Source organism: Terrapene carolina, unplaced genomic scaffold (genome assembly GCF_002925995.2).
Source record: "Terrapene carolina triunguis isolate 2854851 unplaced genomic scaffold, T_m_triunguis-2.0 Scaffold22, whole genome shotgun sequence".
In the NCBI taxonomy this organism is placed as follows: Eukaryota; Metazoa; Chordata; order Testudines; family Emydidae; genus Terrapene; species Terrapene triunguis.
Window position 1 is genome coordinate 23,507,914 of NW_020664373.1, and position 8,234 is coordinate 23,516,147.

At 40.5% G+C, this 8,234-nt stretch overlaps 1 protein-coding gene across 1 annotated transcript in view; it reads right to left on the bottom strand.

Moving 5' to 3' along the window:
* LOC112104196 (cilia- and flagella-associated protein 47) overlaps positions 1 to 8,234 on the bottom strand; it is a 698,279-nt gene that overhangs the window by 334,103 nt on the left and 355,942 nt on the right. The window lies entirely within an intron of this gene.

Sequence of the window (8,234 nt, forward strand, 5' to 3'; positions counted from 1 at the left end):
CTTTAACTTCTGTAAATTTTCTCAATAGGCTCCCTGACTCTGCCCTCTCCAATCCAATCACCATTTCATAAGTAAGGATCCAATTCTGTCACGGAGGTCACAGATTCCGTGACTCCAATGGACATCCATGACTTTGGCTTCAGCAGCGGAGCTAGAGTAGCTGTCAGCCCCAGCCCAGGAGCAGCAGCTCTGGGCGAGAGCAGCAGCCAGTGGTCAGCCCCCGACACTGGTCCCACTACAGATTCTTGGGGGACACCACTATTTACCTCTCTGCACTGTAAAAACTGGCCATTTATTTCTGCTGCTTGTTTCCTATCTTTTAACCAGTTACTGATCCACGGGAGGACCTTCCCTCTTATCCCATGACTGCCTATTTTGCTTAAGCCTTTGGTGAGGGACCTTGTCAAAGGCTTTCTGAAAGTCCCAATACACTATATCAACTGAATCGCCCTTGTCCATCTGTCTGTTGACCAGTGGTGCAAGTAGATTTTAACTCTTACCAGTACGGTACTGACCCCTCGACTCCCCCCACACACACACACAAAAATGTTCCGTGACTAGAGTCCTGCGTGGATACAAATTTATACCTGTGGATGTGGATATCCATGAATAGAAATTGCTATCTCCTGAACCACCGGGCTCTCCCAGGAACCTCAGTGGCAAAAGGAGCAGAACATGGAGCCACCACTCCCATGAGCCAACGCCCCACACGAGAAGCTCCTCCGCTGCAGCTGTACTGCCTCCAGCCCCACCCCCAGTCCTTCCACACAGCTGCGTCTCCTGTCTGGGGTCTGTACAGTCCCGCCAGAGGACAGCAGTGGGAGCGGAGATGGGGGCAGTACAGCCGCTGGTGTGGGGCACTGGCCCCTGGGAGCGGGGGCTCCACGTTCTGCTCTTTTTGCCACAGCGGTTCCCTGGAGAGCCCTGCAGTTCAGCGGATACCAATTTCTAGCCACGGATATCTGCATCTGCGGGTATAAATTTGTATCCGCGCAGGGCTCTACAATTCATTCTTGAAAATGCGTCTTTCCGGTATGGCGTACCGGCAATAAATGTTTTAATGGTATGGCGTACCTTCCCATAGGGGCTTAACTTGCACCACTGCTGTTGACCCACTCAAAGAATGCTCACTGATTTGAAAATTGATTTCTTAATTATTTGCTCCATTATCTTTCCGGGTACTGAAGTTAAGCTGTAAGATCTGTAATTCTCCGGGTTGTCTGTATTTAACCTTTTTATAGATTGGCGGTATATTTGCCCTTTTCCGGTCATCTGGAATCTCTCCTATCTTCCATGACTTTTCAAAGATAATCTCTAACGGCTCAGATATCTCCTCAGTCAGCTCCTTGAGTATTCTAGGATGTATTTCATCAGGCTCTGGTGACTTGAAGACATTTAACTTGTCACAGTAATTTTTAACTTGTTCTTTCCCTATTTTAGGGTCTGAACCAACCACATTTTCACTGGCATTCACTATGTTAGACGTCCAATCATTACTAGCCTTTTTGGTGAAAACTGAAACAATTATGTCAGAATCTGAGGTTTCATGTTAAAAAAAACAAAAGTTTTTGTCTTCAAAGCTGAAGGTAAAAAGCTTGACAATGTGAACTCAAAGGCAAATAAAAAAGAGCCCCAATTTATTACTTTAACATGTCATTGGCTTAAAATAATCTCATTATGTTTTGGAGGCCTGACTCATAATATTGAATGCTTTGGGTTAACAGTACTGTAGAACCTCATTCTCTTCTTTAAAAATATCAAAAAATATTAAAACTTGTAAGTGGAATATAAGTAGCTCATATTGGGTCAAATCCTGGCTGCATTTAAGTCAATGGGAGTTTTAATGTTGACTAGTGGGTGGAGGGATAGCTCAGTGGTTTGAGCATTATCCTGCTAAACCCAGGGTTGAAAGTTCAATCTTTGAGGGGGCCACTTAGGGATCTGGGGCAAAAATCAGTACTTGCTCCTGCTAATGAAGGCAGGGGGCTGGACTCAATGACCCCAGGGTCCCTTCCAGCTTGTGAGATAGGTATATCTCCATATATTTTTCAATGGGGCCACGATTTTTACCCATGATCTTTAATTATTTTTACCTCTCATCCTTTCCTGGTTTTTTTTAAATGTTTGTTTGATGTAGACTACGATTTTGAAGGGGGCGGCAGAGCCTCTTTTAAAATCTCTGTAAAAGGTCCTGCAGAATTATGGCACTGTATAAATACTTAATACATTAAATAATAAAATGATAAAATAATTGAGTTTTGAGCTAAATCAATATTCTAGTCAGAAAGGCTCGATGGTATTTCTTCCAGCTCTGTTAATTATTTCAGTGCTCACTGTACCCAGCTTGTCAAGCACCCACGTGGAAGACTTTTCAAATTCAGCAAAGATTATTGTTTCAATAGTAAAAGCATTAGCTGCTTGGATCAATATTTTCCTCCCAATTGTTAGCTTCATCTTTCTTGTCAACAAGCTTTATTTATATTTTCTGAAGAAAACAACAAGCCTAATGTTATCTTGCTTTTGGCACTAGAGCCATTGATTGGTCTTACCATTATTCTTCTGTACATCATTTGTGTTAATATAATCCTTGTCAGATCACTGCAAGAATGTGATACTATTTCCAATAAAGATAGGTAGAAAAGCAAGCTACATAATTCAGGTGATCAGTAGTTATGAACATTTGAAAAGCCACTGAGAATAAAAGTTTGAAAGCCATGAAAATATGAATTATGTGTTTTTCCTCTGAGATGTTTTACATTTTTACTCTATCAACATACACATTACAGTATTTAAATAATGTTTAGATTGTGCTACAAAGTGACAAATGCAAAGAAACTGAAGGCTAACTTTTCCTCTTGTATTGTGCAAATATTGAATTGGACATTGCAAACATTATTTATGTATTCACTGTACCTGGCGCTGGCTCACTGAAGCCATAGGACCAGCAGATAGTAAGGCTACTTTTATTTAGATTTCTAAACAATGGATTTAGGAGCCTAACTTTAGACACCAGGTTTTGAAAATGGAGGCTTATATATTTAAATCAATCTTTTGTTAAGGAAATATCTATAATTTCCAATAATCTATTATTGATTTTGAATAATATACTTCAAATAGACACAATTCCTTCCAAAGTCCCACAGTGCACAGGACAAGTATGCACACTGCACTATCATTTAGGATGGTGCAGCCTACTCCTCTGGCATTCTTGGCCAATGAGGAGGATTTTATGGGGTAGTCCTTTTCCTGCCCCATCACTGTCAGAGTAACTTTTACTTCCAAGGGGCACTAGAACTGTGCAACCTTTGTGTAGGACAATTAGCATCCTCCCCTTACACAAGGGAAAAAGAACCACTTTGGTTCCTTCCCACTGTTACCTGTGCTAGGTCCAGGGACAACATGGCTCTTGATGATTTAGAAATTTAAGCAGGGATTTGTTTCTTTATAAATATGTATATAGTAATATATAGTAAAATGTGCATATATATATTACACATGTGTATATACATACATATACACTTTTAAAAATACATCAGTTTACCTTTAAAGTCTTCCCTGCTTGAATCTGTGCTTAACTGAATTATCCTTTTTCAGAGACTTGTAGGCCATATCCATTAAGACAGTTTCAATAACTTTCCTCATAATTTATATTAAAATTTATCTATAGTTTTCTGATTTGTCTTCTGACTCTCTTAAAATAATTGAAATATATTTTCTCCTATTCGAAGTTTATGAATTTCTCCTGAATCTAAAGAACCATTTAAAACATCAGTGAAAAGCTCATTCATTTTCATTAAAATTTACAGAAGTTACCAGCACTTGGGACGTTACTTTCTTTAAGGGCGACTTATAAACAATTGTGCATCTTATGAACAATTCTTATAAATAACTGTGTTATTTGTACACTATATAATGTTGCTCCTTAACTACAGGTAAACTGAGTAATCTTCAACTTGGAGATTACCATGTGATGCCTGGGTAGAAAGGGTGGCAAAATAAGAATCACCCTGCAATTTCTTTATCTCTAAACAGAAGCTCTTCACAGGCATTTCGAAGTAGTCATTGGTTTATTTTATCTATTTAATCCTGTATCTTCCTTATCTTTGTAAATCCCTTTATTGTTATGCAAGATATTCTACAATTTGTCATTTCTATTTATGCTCCTCTAATTGTTCTTCTTTCTGTTTCATTTTATAATGTTTTCTCTATATGTTCTTACCAGTTGCTTGACTTACAAAACAAAAACAAACCACCACCCTCATGTCTCTGATATTCTTCTTTATTCTCCTTCTCTCTACAATTTAATTGTCCCTTTAATGCCTTGGTTTAACCAACTTCCTGCTAATTCAATTATAATCACACTTCTCCCTGGACATACATACATCTAATTTGTTACACAAAATATGCTCCTGGAATGTTAAAATCCACATAACATTTCATTTTCAATTTTCTTCTTTGTCTGTCTTTTCTTGATCCTCTTTCCCAATTTTTTCCCAAAGGTCTCTTGTTGTCTCTTACTTCTTCTAGATGTGAATCAAGGAACTTACAAGGTTACTTTTTTTTTTTTTTTAAGTTCTGCAAGTCAAATAATTTGAGCTTTTTCTACCCATTAAAACAAAACAAAATAGAAAATTAAATACAAAAGAATTGCACAGTTAAAATGAAAAACAAACTGTAAAACATGCAAAAGTAAAGGTTCTAAAAGGAGTGTAGTAGTTTCTATTCTTGTTTTCTGATTAAAGGTGTAGTTTCATTTAGTACTATTTATGTTGTAAAATATATACTATAAAACCCAGGGGATGTGAACCATGGGTAGGCTGACATTACTATCTTAATCTTTTTAGATTTCCTTACTGATTTGTAGTTTCAACTGTATAAACTCAAAGTTGAATAAATTCTTTTTTTTTTTTTTAATTTTACATAAATATTGGTTCATCATCTATATCTTTGCACCAGTTCATGGACCTTCAGCTTAGTATCCAAATCTTTTGTACAATAGAAGTAAAAATAAAAACCTCTACTGGTTTCATAGTCTTGTCAAAACTGACGGTTCATAAACCCATTCAGTGAATCATGTACTCCCTTTCGTTTTTCTCATATCACATGCTCCCTTTTTGCCTTTAGCCTATTGCAACCCTTTTTAATACTACATAGTTACATCAGACTCCTTCACAAATGCTCCTTCCTGTCTTGAGGGGTAGGGATGGGAATCTGGTTGGACCCAAAGAAAAATGGCCACTCCTGGGAGGAGAGATGAACAGGAAGAGCTCACACTCAGACATCCTAGAACTGTGCCCCAATTTGTGCTTCAGAGTGCACACAGGAGCGTAGCTTGGCTAGCTGGAGAGGAACTGATTGGCTCTCACAAGCCCCCTCAAATTAAAGTCTTTGCAGGTGTCTGGGGACCAATCTTGCCATTACTGATGTCCTGCCCTCCCTCCCTGTATTTGAGGTATACTGACCTGTCTTTCCAGGATGCCAGGGGTCTGACCAATTGCCTGTTTTGGTATTAGGAAGGATTTTTTTCCCATTGGGCCAAATTGGCAGGGATCCAGAGGATTTTTCACCTTCTCTGCAGCATTGTGTATGCACAATTTAGGTTAAAACAGTAAAATTAGGAATTTTACAGTTAGGAGGCAGTATAGGAATGTTTAATGGCCGGTGTCCAGTAGGAATAAAGGCTAAAGAGCCAGCTGCCAGAGATAGAGCCAGCTTCCAGAGATAAATGAGACCTAGGGTGTGGCTGGTAGACTGATTACCTGTAAGGAGAAAGGGAAACCTGAAGTCTTGCAGTCTGAGGTCCACTATGGTACACTCCACACCCCTCAGAGGAGATAGGGCAAGCAGTTCAGCAGTATGCTGAGTCCTAGGAACCTGGCTGAAGAGGGCTCACCCCAAGTTATTGGTTACATGGTGTAAGTCCTGTATCCCTGCACAGGACAGAATTAAATAAGAACATAAGAACGGCTGTACTGGGTCAGACCAAATGTCCATCTAGCCCAGTATCCTGTCTACCGACAGTGGCCAATGCCAGGTGCCCCAGAGGGAGTGAACCTAACAGGTAATGATCAAGTGATCTCTCTCCTGCCATCCATCTCCACCCTCTGACAAACAGAGGCTAGGGACACCATTCCTTACCCATCCTGACTAATAGCCATTAATGCACTTAACCTCCATGAATTTATCTAGTTCTCTTTTAAACTCTGTTATAGTCCTAGCCTTCACAACCTCCTCAGGCAAGGAGTTCCACAAGCTGACTGCGCTGTGTGAAGAAGAACTTCCTTTTATTTGTTTTAAACCTGCTGCCTATTAAAATTGCTGGTATGGGAGAGAGGGTGAGCAGATAAAATGGAGTGGCAGCTCTAAATTAATAAAGTTGTATCCTACTGCTTAACTCCATCCCTGTGTCTCTCTTTCATTCTCCTGAGTATCCAGATCAACCACTTTAGATTTGCCACTGGCTTCAGTGGCCAGTGGAACAGGCCCCCAAATGCCATCTGAAATTTGTATTTCCTCAATCTTCCATCAGCCTCATCTATAACATCCTGTAACAGGGTAGCTGACCCCTTAAATAAAACTAGGCTCACCTCTCCCGTTCCAGTTCAGGTGCACCCCAGTTTGGTGTAATTAGGAAGCTGGTGCTGCCCCAAGAGATATAAAGGAGAATTCAGAAGACTGAGAGGGGAGTTCAGAACCCAGAGTCCAGCATCCTGAGAGAGGGCTTAGAGGGAGAGTTTAAGGCCCAGAGTTTAGAAAGGAAGAGAACCCAGACACCTGGGTAAAGAGAGCTCAAGAGGAAGAGCAGAGCTCAGCTGAGAGCTTCAGGGATGGGGTACCCCTGAAGACAGGAGTAGTGAAAATTCCCTGTTTGAACAGTGGGAGCCAGGTCAGACTAGTGAAAGCAGAAGGCAGGAAGGCAGTCAGAGAGTTGCCTACAACTATCCCCAGGCCAGAAAGCCATGGTCAGAGAGGGATGGATACCTGAAGACTAAAAGCAGCAGAGGGAGATGCCTGCTGGCTCTCTGAGCTGGAGACCTGAAGCCAGAAGACCAGAAAGAGTTGAAGACTGGGCAACAATGGAGGGGTGAGCCCACTTATGTCTCTAGGCAACAGCTGGAACCATTCGTGTGAATGAAACAGGGCAGAGTAACACCCCAGCTAGAGGGGCTGAACTGAAGCATAGTGAGACACACCAAGCCGTATCTGAGAGCTGAGCTGACGTGTAGTCAGAGACACCAGAGCCGTACTTGGTGTTGGACTGTTGAGACAAATGTACTGTTTGGATTGTGCTGGGGGGATTCTGGTTTATGGTAGTGGGGCCTTTGGTAATAAATTAACCCTGCAAAAAGGGCAATGTATATGCTTCAAAGGCTGTTCTGAGTTTATGTAATGAATCAAAAGGGAAACTGAGGCAACGGGCCACTTGCAGGGCTGCCCACAGGCCACACATTTACATGCCCCAATACAATTACTATGAAACTCACTAATATGCTCATCAACTTCTGCTATATCTCCTACAGATTCAAATACCAGCCATCTATCATCAATGAACTGCTCCTACTCATTTATCTTTGTAAGCACTTCTCTTTCAGCTATTCACTCCTTCAGAGGCCTAATTTCCAAACAATGCTCACAACCAAATTATCTCCTTTATCAGAAACCTTGACAGCCATAAACATACCGCAGCCATCACTTACACGATTTGTTTTTGCTCTATTCAGTAAATTGTTTGTGCTGCTCAGATGCCCAACTGACTCAGCTATACTACAAACATGACACACATTCAGAATAAAGTTTTTTAAAGCACTTGATTCACTCAGTATCTTACTCTCTACTGGACTCTCTCACAGCTTCAGTTAGCATTTTTTTTAAATCTTGTATTCTGTATCCAAGAGCAATCAGGATGTGAACAGAATTATAGTGTTAGTCTAGAACAAAATTCACTTATATAAGATTTTGATAAGAATAATTTCTTGCTATTACTTTGGACAGTAACTTGATAAGAAAGTTAAAATTTGTAACTGTACATGTTAGATACACCAGCTGGGAATGCTTTGGGACAGTTGCTTTCATCGCTGTCAGGTAGACTTGTACCCAAAGTTTCATCCTAATAATATTTTTCCCCTATATGAGGATTTTCATCCAAAGAGGTCTTAAATTATTTATATTGCAGTAGCACCGGGAAGCCACCAATCAAGGATCAGGGCCTCACTGTGCTAGGCACTCATGTACAC